Genomic DNA, 12,951 nt, shown 5'->3' with positions numbered 1-12,951 from the left:
TGTATGATCTCATCTGAATATGGATTTCTCCCTCATGCCTGGCTACCAGGGATCATACCCATCTAGACATCTGCTTCCCGTTAGGCCTGATATGAAACTAGTGAGAGGGAACAGGGTATGGAGACATCACCACTAAGGAGCCTTAATCACCCTTCTAATGCCTGTCATTTCCCAGTTGACTTCCTGCTGTTGAGGGCTTCTTTTTACTGTAATTTACTGTTAATTACACAATGTTCTGCCATTCCTACAGACCGTTAAAGCTTCCTCACTGCTGGGAGACCCTCGTGTGACGTACAATTTAGAGGAAGGATTGGTCCCGGAGACTAACATGCCCGTTCGTTTCTACCTGACGGTAAATCGAGAAGAAGGCTCTGCCTCCGTTCTTGTAGCTGAACCTTTAGATTATGAAACAACCAGGACATTTATCCTGAAGATCCGAGCTCAGACCGTTGCTGCTGTGCCATTGGCTGCCTTCACTACGGTGTACATTAACGTTACAGGTAGAATCTCCGGATATCAATTCTGTGCCTGCGCTGCTAGAAGAGCAAATGTGAAGCCGGACTTGTTTATATTGCAGATGTGAATGACAATGTGCCCTTCTTTACGTCGTCCATATATGAGGCCACCGTTACAGAAGGCCTTGAATTGGGAACATTTGTGCTCCAGGTGTCTGCATCTGACCAAGATCTCGGACTGAATGGAGAGGTGAGTTCACACGTGAAACCTCATCACACGCACACTCTGACTCCTATAGCTCTGTGTTCCTAGGAATACTAAATGCGGTACCAACTTATAAAATCTGCACCCATTGACGCATGTTCTTCAGATATCCCTGGTCCTTCTAGCCATAGCATATATTCCTGTAATTTGCACATGTAAAACAATGTGCTTTATGGCCATACCAATCCGTAGGACATGGCCATACCAATCCGTAGGACAGGGGCATACCAATCTGTAAAACAGGGGCATACCAATCTGTAAAACAGGGGCATATTAATCCGTAAAACAGGGCCATACCAATCCATAAAACAGGGGCATATTAATCCGTAAAACAGGGCCATACCAATCCATAAAACAGGGCCATACCAATCCATAAAACAGGGCCATACCAATCCATAAAACAGGGCCATACCAATCCATAAAACAGGGCCATACCAATCCGTAGGACAGGGGCATATCAATCTGTAAGACAGGGCCATACCAATCTGTAAAACAGGGCCATACCAGTGTGTAAGACAGGGGCATACCAATCTTTAGGACAGGGCCATACCAATCTGTAAAACAGGGCCATACCAATCTGTAAAACAGGGCCATACCAATCAGCAGGACAGCGCCATACCAATCAGCAGGACAGGGCCATACCAATCAGCAGGACAAGGCCATACTAGTTCATAGGACAGGACCATAACATTTCATAGCATAGGGCCATACCTATCAAGAGGACAGGGTTGCATACCAGTTTATAGCACAGGGCCATAACGATTCATGGGACAGGGCAATACTGATTCATAGGATAGGGCCATACTGGTTAAAAGGACAGGGGTGTATACCAGTTCATAGTACAGGGCCATACTGATCCGTGGGACAGGGCCATACCAATATCTACACTAGACCAGGGGGTCAGCACGTTAATTAGAGTTACTGATGCCACATAGGGGGGTTTTCTCGCCTGATAACACTGTCTGGTATTAGGGCCAGATTGTTGATTGTCGAGGGGTCACGTGTCAGTTAAAGCCACGAATAAATAATAAAGAGAAATTAAATTGGTTTGCGGCAGAGCAGACAGACCTTTTGCTCATCGGATCGCAGCATTTCCTGCGCACCGGCATTACTGTTACGTTAATAATATATGTAGTCCTGGCAGAACATGTTCAGTAAAAGCTTCCAGGCCTTTGCAACAAAGAGCATTTGTGATTTTCCATCAGTTCCACCTTATATCAGCAAAGTGGGCCCCGGAGACACAAACATCAAAGAAGGGGCCGCATGATCAGGCCTGGATCATGCTAGGGGGGCATGATCACCTCATGGCTAGGTTGCCATAGGTCAAAAGTTTATGGTGGGGGTGGGGTTAAGGGTCTTTAAAAGTGGCTGTTTTCTCTGACCCTCTACCATTTTTCTTTAAACAGGAAGGAGAGGCAGTGAGAAGCGTTTACTTACCATGGCTGATTTGGAGGAGTTGCTGTCCAGGATCCGGGATTCGGCCCTGCAGCTGGGGACGTCGTGGCTGGAAGAACGTCTGGAGCAGCTGACCGGAGGACCTTCGCGGCTGGAGGACGGAGCAGCACCTGGATCTCCCGCGGCGCCGCAGAGGGCTACCAGAGCGAGGCGTGCGCGACCCCCCGAGAGGCTCAGCCCAGACTGGTCCACCGGCAGGCGGCAGGGTTCCGGAGTTGCTGGTCGGGCGGGCGTCAGCCCGAGAAGATCTCGTCCAGAGGAGGTGAACGTGGCGGTGCCGGAGCCCCGTGCGGCTCGCAGGAGCACCAGAGCGGCCGTGCGGCGCGACGGCCGGGGACGGCGTGTATCGTTGTTCATCTCGGCGGGCGGAGGCGGAGCCTGTTTTCCGGAGGCGGGACTCCCGGCGACCCGGCAGTGCTGAACGGCGGTCTCCCTCCCGGTCACGTGACCGCTCGTCCGCCGCGGCTTCCAGGGACCGGAGCAGGAGCAGGACTCGCTCCTCACGGCAGTCCGGTTCTCGACGGGCGTCTCCTCCCCGTTCCAGTGCGGGTGGCCGTTCTGATCCGGCTGTCCCTTCATCTGTACCGGCTGCTGGGCAGTCCAGCCGGGCTTCATCTTCTCAACGGCTGGCTGCCTCTCCTGACCTCTTCACCACTCCTGCCCAGGGCTCTCTGATGACTTCGGGAACGGCTGAGCAGACACCACATGGCCAGCCTGGTGAGTCTGCAGGGGATACTGGTCCCGCAGGGGTTGATTTGGCTGCACCTTCACCATGTTCACAATCTGTGACGGGGGTTGGGGATGTGCCTGGGGTTAAGCCAGGGGCTTGGGGTTCTTTTGTGGGGGCATTAGCTTCCCTTTTACAAACCTTCCCGGCCCCATCTCCGGGCGGTTCTGGGGTTGCGCCTGCGTCGCCGACAGTGGTGTGGGGTACTGGTACCTGTGGTACGGCGCCTGCTGCGCCTGTTGCACCCGCTGCTGTAGCTACTGCTGGGCCTGTTGCGCCTGCTGCGCCTGTCATTCCTGCTGCGACCACCGTGCCCACTGCGGCTACTGTTTCTGTGGCTTCTGTTTCAACTGAGGCTTCTGGTGCTTCTGGTGTGGTGGCGGCGGCCGCTGTGGCTGATCCAGTGCGTCCGTCTGATACGGCACAGGGGGAGGTGTACGTCTGTTTTGAGGGTCCTTTGGGGGCTCATTTAAAGCAGGAAGTGAAGGACAAGATTTGGAAAGGGGAGTATGTTGATATTTTTACCCTTCTGCCATTGGAGCGTTTTCAAATAGATAGGTCTTCTAAGTCTGATGAGAAAAAGAAGGAGGACGAGGAAAGGCGGAGGTATCGCCTGATACCTCGAACTTTTCAGAATTGGTTGCAGGCATTTGCTATCCTAGCTAGCGTGATTGGGGAGAAAGCTTCAGACCAGTGTTCGCAGCTGTTCTGTTACATGGACAGTATTGGGGAAGCTCACAGAGTGTATGGGGGGTTAGCCTGGCTCCGCTATGATGAACAGTTTCATCAGCGTAAGGCGGTGCGGTCGTCCATGCGATGGGACCATAAAGACATTGCGTTGTGGCTTAAGGTCACGGCCCCTGTTTGGCAGCCCTTTTCAGGGACTGCTGGCGGGGCCAGCAACTCGTCGCCGGCAGGACTCAAAAAAGGCTATTGCTGGCAGTTTAATGAAGGGCAGTGCAAGTGGGGTACCAGCTGCAGGTTTAAGCACGAGTGCTCCGGATGCTCCGGGTCCCACCCCCTGTCAAAGTGCTTTAAGAAGGGAAGGGGGGGAAAGGGGTCTGGGTCTGGCTCAAAAGGGGAAGACTCCAGTGAAGCTAAATGAAATGCTCCCTTGGTTGTCTCGTTACCCTGACAGGGCGGCTGCTGGGTTGTTGGAAGCTGGTTTTTCTGAGGGTTTTTTCATTCCGTTTACTGACGTTAGTGTTTGTGGCATTCCTAGGAATTTGAAGTCTGCCCTGTCCTTTCCTGAGGTTGTGGGGGAAAAATTGGCGAAGGAAGTTGCCCTGGGTCGGATGGCGGGCCCTTTCCCTACCCCCCCACTTGCCCATTTGCGTGTTTCGCCTTTAGGCGTGGTTCCCAAAAAGGAACCCGGGAAGTTTCGGATGATTCACCACCTTTCCTTTCCTAAAGGGGGTTCCGTGAACGACGGGATTGACAAGGAGCTGTGTACCGTTTCGTATGCCTCTTTTGACTCGGCGTTACACTGGGTTCGGCGTTGTGGGCGGGGGGCGCTGTTGGCTAAGACCGACATTGAGTCGGCCTTTCGGCTCCTTCCTGTTCATCCGGACTGTTTTCACCTTCTGGGTTGTTTGTGGGAAGGACAGTACTTCATAGATAAGTGTCTCCCTATGGGGTGTTCCATTTCCTGTTTTTACTTTGAGACCTTTAGCTGTTTTTTGGAATGGGTGGTCAGGGAAGAGGCTGGGGTTTCTTCTGTTATCCACTACTTGGATGATTTTCTGTGTGTTGGTCCCGGGGGGTCACAGGTCTGTGCCATGATTTTGTCTACGCTCCAGAGTGTCATGAGGCGTTTTGGGGTCCCCTTGGCCCCCGACAAGACGGAAGGGCAGGTGACTAAGTTGAAGTTTTTGGGGATCGAAATTGATACGGTGGCCATGATTTTCCAGTTACCCCTGGATAAGGTGACAGACTTGCGTTTTTTGGTTGGTCATTTTCGTTCGGTTAGGAAGGTGACTCTGAAGCAGTTGCAGTCTCTCTTGGGAAAACTTAATTTTGCTTGTCGCATCATCCCGATGGGCCGGGTTTTTTGTCGACGGTTGGCGATGGCCTCGGCCGGGGTTAAGGCCTCCCATCACTTTATCCGGATCACGCATGATCTGCGCGAGGATCTGGCGGTTTGGGATGTGTTTTTAAGCGAATTTAATGGGAGAACTGTTTGGATGGATGAGGCCGTTTCTAATGTGGATCTGGAGTTTTACACGGACGCCGCTGGTGGCGACGGCTACGGGGCCTTTTTGGGGGGCCGGTGGAGTGCCTCTCCTTGGCCCGCGGATTGGAGGGAGTCTGGCCTTTGTCGGAATCTCGTGTTCCTCGAGCTTTTTCCGGTGGTTGTGGCTGTGGAGTTGTGGGGCGATTTGTTTCAGAATAAGCGAGTGCGTTTGCATTGTGACAATTTGGGTGTGGTGATGGCCATTAATAACGTGTCGGCCTCTTCGCCCCCGGTCGTGGCACTGTTGCGGCATCTCGTTTTGCGCTGTTTGCAACTTAATATGTTTTTGTCGGCTGTCCATATACCCGGTGTTGAGAATTCTGTTGCTGATGCTTTGTCTCGACAGCAGTGGTCGCGGTTTCGACAGCTGGCACCTACGGCCCTTCCGGTGGGCTCGCCTTGCCCGTCCTGGCTTTGGACGATGGGGGACGTCGCGCCTTGCACCTGATACGTCGGTCGCTGGCTCCCTCTACTTGGACGGCCTATCAGACGGCTTGGGCGTATTGGGATGCTTTCCTGGGGACCTGCGGAAACCCTTCCTCTACTGAGGGCAAGGTGCTGGCGCTGCTGAGGTATTTAGGCGACTCGTTTGAAAACGGGGTGTCGGTTTCCAAGGTAAACCAGTTAGTCTCGGCTCTCTCGTTTCGTTGAAAACTGATGGGTGAGGCGGATTTTTGTAAAGCCTTTATGGTCCAACAGGCTTTGAGGGGTTTTCGCAAGGGTTTTCAGACGAGGGACTCTCGTCGGCCGGTTACTTTTCAGATACTGGGTGGGCTCTGCGACGGTTTGGATGCGGTTTGTAGGGACTCATATGAGGTTGTCTTATTTCGTGCTGCTTTTGTGGTGGCCTTCTTCGGGGCCTTACGCATCAGCGAATTTGTTAGTCCATCGCGTGGGGTCGGTGGTGGTGTGCGCTTGCAGGACGTGTTGATTGGGGTTGACGTGGTGAAGTTATTTGTTCGGAGGTCCAAGACGGATCAGTTGGGTAAGGGTTTTACGGTGTCTTTGTTTCAGTTGTCCGGGTCGTCCTTGTGTCCGGTGGTGTGCTTGTCCCGTTTTTTACAGTTGCGCCCTGATGTACAGGGGCCGTTTTTTGTGCACGCTGATGGCTCATTTTTGTCGCGCTATCAGTTTGTAGCGGTCTTTCGTAAGGGGCTTGCGCGGCTGGGGCTGTCCCCTGGGGCGTTTGCGTCTCACTCGTTCCGGATTGGTGCGGCCACGGAGGCGGTCCGGTGGGGCCTTTCTGATGAGACCATTCAGCGCATCGGGCGGTGGAGATCGTCTCGGTTTCGGTCTTACGTCCGGCCTCAGCTTGTCTGATGTTGTTGTTTTCGCCCCCTCCTTTCTGTTGGTTTGTTGTTAACCGGTTTTTTGGTTTGTTTGTTTTGCAGATCGTGCTTGCTGCCAGGTGTGGATTTTTGGCCATTCCTTTGTCTACTGGGCGGAAAGGAGGGCGGCTGTTCGGGAACGGGGTGCTCAATTGGGCCTTTCCGTTGACGACGCTCAGGTCAGCTGTTTCGGTTTTAGGGGCAAGCCCTGGGGGGATGTGCTCGCTGAATTCTACGCTAGGGCACGGTCCGGTTCTCCCCCACATGTTTTGGTATTGCATGGCGGTGGTAATGACCTTTGTGGAGTTCCGTTGAAGGTTTTAATTCGGAACATTAAATGTGATCTGTTGCGGTTGTGGACGCGGTTTCCGGGGCTGGTGGTGGTCTGGTCCCATATCACTCCTCGGCTTTTTTGGCGCGGTGCCCGGTCCTTACAGGGGGTTAACAGGGCCAGGGTTAAGGTCAACAAGGCGGTGTCTAGGTTTGTGTCCCGCTTTGGAGGTATTGTGGTGCCTCACTCTGATTTGGAGGGCGATAATGCGGCTTTGTTTCGCAGGGATGGTGTTCACCTGACCGACATTGGTTCGGATATATGGTTGCTGGACGTTAGGTGTGGCGTGGAGAAAGCGGTGTCTTTGTGGAGGAGCCAGCGCTTTCAAGTGGGGTCGAATGCGCTGGCCGTGGCGGGGAACTGAGGTTCCCGTCAGGTTTTATGGTCGGTTTATTCATGGTACGGGGTGAAATTGTCGCGGTTTTCATCCGAGGTATGGAATCCGTGGTTATTGTGAGTTATGGTGGGCCTTTTTTCCACGGGCAGGGTCCCATGGGAAAGGGAGGGCCTTCGTTTACACCACGAGCTAGTGCAGCTTTACGGCTTGTGGTTGGTGTACGCGGCAACATGTTGGTGTGAGTTACCTGTGTTGAGGTATCGATGTTAAGCACTTAGTTGTCGCACGGTCGGTGGTTGTAACCTCCTTGATTCTAAAGGGTTAAGTCTGGCGGTTCGTACGCTAAGGTTGGAGGTTACACAAGTTTAAGAAAATGTATGTTTTAAAGTTTGAATAAAGTTTTTTACGTGTCACAGTACTTTCATAAATAAAACTGTGGCCTTTCAAAATCCAATTTGGTGTCTGTCGTTATTTATTGAACATACACTCTCCACATGACCCACAAATGTATCTAGTGCCTTGATCAAGTGTTTTCAGGGCAGCCTGCGCTAACTGTGGTCTGATTGTATTGCTCCAGATCACCTATTCTATTTTAGAAGATCGCAGCGGAGACCATGCTCTGTTCCCCATCGATCCCCAGACAGGAGTCATTTACACAGCTGCCGTGTTTGACCGGGAGACCAAGGGCTCGTATCTCCTAGAAGTTATGTCGTCTGATGGATAAGAGTCTGCTCGACCTGGAAAACATGGGCAACCGAATTCCGGTGAGGATAATATGGGGTTTATTTTGGCACAGTGGCCTTACTGCTCAACAGAAATGCAGCATACATCCCAAGATCTATTCCTAAATAGTTGCCCACAACCCTCCCCACCCCAAGGTCCTACCGAGATACCCATACCCCTCCCTACCCCAAGGTCTGATCCTGCTGAGATACCCATGCCACTCCATACCCCAAGGTCTGTTCCTGCTAAGTTGCCCACAAACCACCCCGATGTATCTTCACAAAGCAGTGCCCATAGCCCATAAAACCCCAATGCCTCATCCTGCTGAGGTGCCCATAGCCCTTCATACCCAACGTCTGATCCTGCTGAGATACCCATACCCTTCCATACCCCAACGTCTGATCCTGCTGAGATACCCATACCCTTCCATACCCCATGGTCTGATCCTGCTGAGATACCCATACCCCTCCATACCCCAACGTCTGATCCTGCTGAGATACCCATACCCTTCCATACCCCATGGTCTGATCCTGCTGAGATACCCATACCCTTCCATACCCCAACGTCTGATCCTGCTGAGATACCCATACCCTTCCATACCCCATGGTCTGATCCTGCTGAGATACCCATACCCCTCCATACCCCAACGTCTGATCCTGCTGAGATACCCATACCCCTCTTTACCCCAACATCTGATCCTGCTGAGATACCCATACCCCTCCACACCCCAACATCTGATCCTGCTAAAATACCCCAAAGTCTGATCCTGCTGCAGTGCCAGAGGGAGGGTCAATTGTTACGTTGGTAACTCTCAGCCCTGTTACCTCCTCACCTTTTAAATATTTAGGGTTGGGCACACCTGTCAACATGTAAAGAAACCCAGGGATTAACTCATGCAGTTCTGTTCGTATAAAATGACTTTAACCTGCCAGAAGCTAATGCAAATCATGTCACTTTTTGTGTATTTAAATTAAGTTATGCACAAAAAATGAAATGTATTCTTTTATGCAATGCTAATGAAAACTATTCTAGAAGCAGCTTCAGGCTTCACAAACGGCTTAATATCGTGAATTTATAATGGTGTTCAGAAGGATCTACATCCTAACGCTCCTCTGAAGAGCAGCACGGTTTGCAAATGAGAACAAATTAACCCCAATAAAATGCGTTATTGGGGCAATTGGGCCAGAAATAAAAAATAAAAAAATGAGCCATTGACATGGGGCATCAGTTATACTCGTGTTATCCATTGAAACAAATTCCCGTCCACATTCATCTCATCTTCAAGAGCTTTGGAATAACACGGCTGTATAAATTGTTTCCGAGCCGCAGGGTCTGTCCGCGGATTGTATGCATATTAGTTTTCCGTGAAGAGACAGATACTTACTTTCTTCTTATTGAAGTTGAAGACGGCGGAGGAATGAGTTCCAACGGTACGGCAACTATTCATGTTCTAGATATCAACGATCACGCTCCGGTGTTCACCCAGGATACGTGGCATGCTACCGTCTGGGAGACAAGTGAAATCAACTCTAACGTCCTTCAGGTGGTGGCAGTAGATGAAGATGATGGAGAAAACGCTTTATTGTCATTTAGCATCGTTGGAGGAGACCCAGGCCACGCATTCACTATTGAAAGCAACCAAAAGGAGAAACACGCGATAATTAAACTTAATAAGAAGCTGGATTATGAGATCCCTGAGGAACGGAGATTTAACCTTACCATCGAGGTCCGGGACTGTGATTTTTCTTCAGTTTCCCACTGCCTGATCGAGTTACAGGACTGCAATGACCATCTGTTTTGCAAGTGCCCCCTTTCTTGGAAAATACCGTTACGGTCACAGCTTCTGACGCCGACTCCGAATTAAATGGACAGTTTGCTTATGGCATTCACGCGGAGTCTGATGTCTTCGGTCAGTTTTATGTTGACCAAAGTGGGGCTGTCAAAGTGGTGAAAGCCCTAGACCGGGAGGTGACTTCCCAATACCACCTGGTCATTGTAGCCTCAGACCGGGGTATCCCAGTTCAAACAGGAGGCGCAACTGTCATTCTAGACCTTCTGGATGTTAACGACAACGGGCCAGCATTGGCTGCTCCGTACAAACCTATTGTTTGGGAAAACGCAGTCTGGCCTCAGAGCGTCCATGTCAACGAGACATCGGATTTTTTGTATGCTGTGGATCTGGATACTGCAGAGAACGGAGCCCCGTTTACTTTTACTTTGCCAAATGACCATCAGAATTATATCTTTACGTTCTCTGTCCCAGATGCATTATTTTACATGTTTTGGCTCAGAAATCTAATTTTCTTCTTGTCACCAAGTCTTTAATAACCCTTCCTATCCCCCCCCCCCCCCGAACATCAGTTTGGTTATACGTACTTTCTCTTGATAAAGAGGCAGGAATAATGTTTGTTTTTAAATTGATTATAGAGACCCGCGGCGAATGGTGGCTGTAAGATAAAGGTCGTTCTAGACATGTCATTTTTTGCTAGAAGATTTATAAATATGAATTTTATATATGTACATAAAATGAATGAATAATTTAAGCATACGAGAGATCGAAACAAAGGAAAAAAATTATTAATCTCCTTGCCAAGGACAGACGCGCATGCCCATTCTTATTTTTTATTTATTTTTTACATTTTTTAAGTAGGCTAGTGACATGTAAAATATAAGAGTTGATATTTATTAGATCGCTTTAAATCTGCACAATGAGTTTACATCCAAAAATCCCTCCTGGGAAACGCCGCCAAGTGAAAGTGAGCAGCAACAGCGAATGAATAATCTTTAGCCAACGTTAATGGCTGTCAGTTATTTTCATTCCGCGCTTAACTGAGCTAATGTCATGCGCGCCGCCGCAGCACGTACCTCGGGTGCTCGCGGTGGCTCACTCCTCCATGCCGATGACGCCGTGCGGTCACGTCAGGGTCGCAGCTCCACCCCCGCCGCGACCCGACGTCGGATAGGCGCGCCCGTCACCGCCGCCGGCGCGGTAAGGTCACGTCGGTGTCGTGGCTCCACCTCCGCCGCGACCCGACGTCAGCAGGGTAGTCCTGCCTCCACAACCTCGCTCGGGGAAGTGCCGGCACGCCGAGGACGTGCAGGCACATCACCTCCTTTGCCCGCCGGGACCGCGGATCGGATGTCTGCCGCGGCCGCTATGACGTCACGCTGCGCACGCCGCGCACGCCACGCCGCGGCCTAACTGTGAGTGCCTTCTCTATTTAAACGCCATTTGTTTTCATTTACGTTACCCGTTCAAAGTGTTTTCCTTTTTGGGTGTGATGTTCCTTGAGATATCTCTATTGCCTTGTGTACCGACCTTTGCCTGTTTTTTGACTACGACTCTGCGCTGCCTGCCTCTGACCCGGACCTGTTTATACCGTTTATGCTTCTGATCTGCCTACCTCGACCTCGGATACGTTTTTGACCTCGCTGTTTTGCCGTTGCCCTTTAACCGGACTGTTTACTGGACTGCGCTACGTCCACATATCTGCATAGTTGGATCCTCCTTCGCTACCTGACCCCGTGACAATTTTGAACGGGTCTAACATGGATCCCGCGGATATGGCACGGCTGCAAGCACGGCAAGACCTCCAAGACCAGCGTCTCGCCGCGCAGGCCGCACAACTCCAGTCCCTGGAACAAAAGGTCGACGCCATGACAGACCTGCTGCGTTCCTTGACATCGCTCCCTACCGTGGGTACTCCCCATCGCAGAGACGCCTCACACGGGGGCCGTCGTACGGTTTCCTCTACCGGAAAAATATTCCGAAGGAGTGCCGTGGCTTCCTCAATCAATGCATGCTCCACTTCCGTAACCATCCCCAAGCCTTCCAGACGTCCTCCAAAAGGGTCTCGTTTATTATCTCGCTACTGAAAGGAGAAGCATTGCTGTGGGCATCTCCCCTTGTGGAGCAAGAATCGTACCTCCTTGAGGACTGCCCCGCTTTTATGGAAGCCATACGAACTGTCTTTGACGCTCCAGGTCGTAAAGAGACCGCTGAGTCCTCGCTGCTTGAACTCCACCAAGGCCGCAAAACCTTGGCTCAGTACACCGTGGAGTTCTGCACCCTAGCCCATGAGACCAACTGGGAGGAGGGCGCTCTCAAAGCCGCCTTCAAAAAGGGCCTCAATGAGAAAATCAAAGACGCCCTCGTCTTCCACGATACCTCCACGGATCTCGAGGATCTCATAGCCCTGTGTCTACGAGTGGATAAACGTATCCAAGAAAGGATGAACGAACACAACCGTGGAAGAAAAACAGGACTATTCACCTCCGGTCTCGCAAGACCTTCGTCTACTACTACTACTAACTCGTCCGTTGCGGATGAACCCATGGAGATCGGGACCGTTCGTCGACTCTCCGAGGCTGAAAAGAAACACAGACGGACACAGGGGCTATGTCTGTACTGTGGTCAAGCCGACCATCTTTTGCCCTCCTGTCCTACCAGACCGGTAAAAGACAACGCTTAGGCTGTACCGGAGAAGGCACCCTAAGGGCATACCATGTTACTTCTCCTCCCGCTACTCGCTTGACAGTGCCCATCTCCATCCGCTGGGCGGATCACATAGTGACCACCCGCGCCTTCATAGATTCCGGAGCTGCGGGCATTTTCATGGATCTCCACACCACATACCGCTTCGCAACAAAGAAGCGCCTTCTCTGGTGGCCTCCGTTGACGGCTCTCTTCTGGGATCAGGTCTCGTGACACAGGACACCATACCCCTAACCCTACTGGTGGGGGTGACCCACCAGGAACAGCTCACGTTTGAGATCATCAAGTCTCCTCATGCCTCACTCATCCTGGGCCATCCCTGGCTACGCCAGTGTGACAGGGCCAGGATAGCTGGCTCATGTGTCATATGAAGTTTAGCCGGGTCACGGAGCACTTTTGTGTCCGGTTCCGTATACCGTGACCCGGTAATATTTTATATTGTGTATTATTGTGTAACCGGCCCAGAGACTGATGTGGCTTCAGCTCCAGCCTTCAAAGAGACAATTCTATAATCTGGCTGGGGCTCTTAATCAGCCAGCACAGCCCTGTCTGCCCAGACGGCACCCGCACTACAGGGGGGATAACACAGGTGGGGGAACCCA

The 12,951-nt window shown here is 51.5% G+C and overlaps 1 pseudogene; it reads left to right on the top strand.

Moving 5' to 3' along the window:
* The window catches only part of LOC149299307 (neural-cadherin-like), a 36,429-nt pseudogene extending 23,867 nt beyond the window's left edge, over window positions 1-12,562 (top strand).
* Window positions 12,563-12,951: the final 389 nt, after the last annotated feature.

This window comes from Sceloporus occidentalis, unplaced genomic scaffold (genome assembly GCF_023333645.1).
Source record: "Sceloporus occidentalis isolate IW3139 unplaced genomic scaffold, rSceOcc1.0.p SCAF_29, whole genome shotgun sequence".
Taxonomy (NCBI): domain Eukaryota; kingdom Metazoa; phylum Chordata; class Lepidosauria; order Squamata; family Phrynosomatidae; genus Sceloporus; species Sceloporus occidentalis.
The sequence above is the reverse complement of the archived record's forward strand: the minus strand, read 5'-3'. Positions and strand labels throughout refer to the sequence as shown.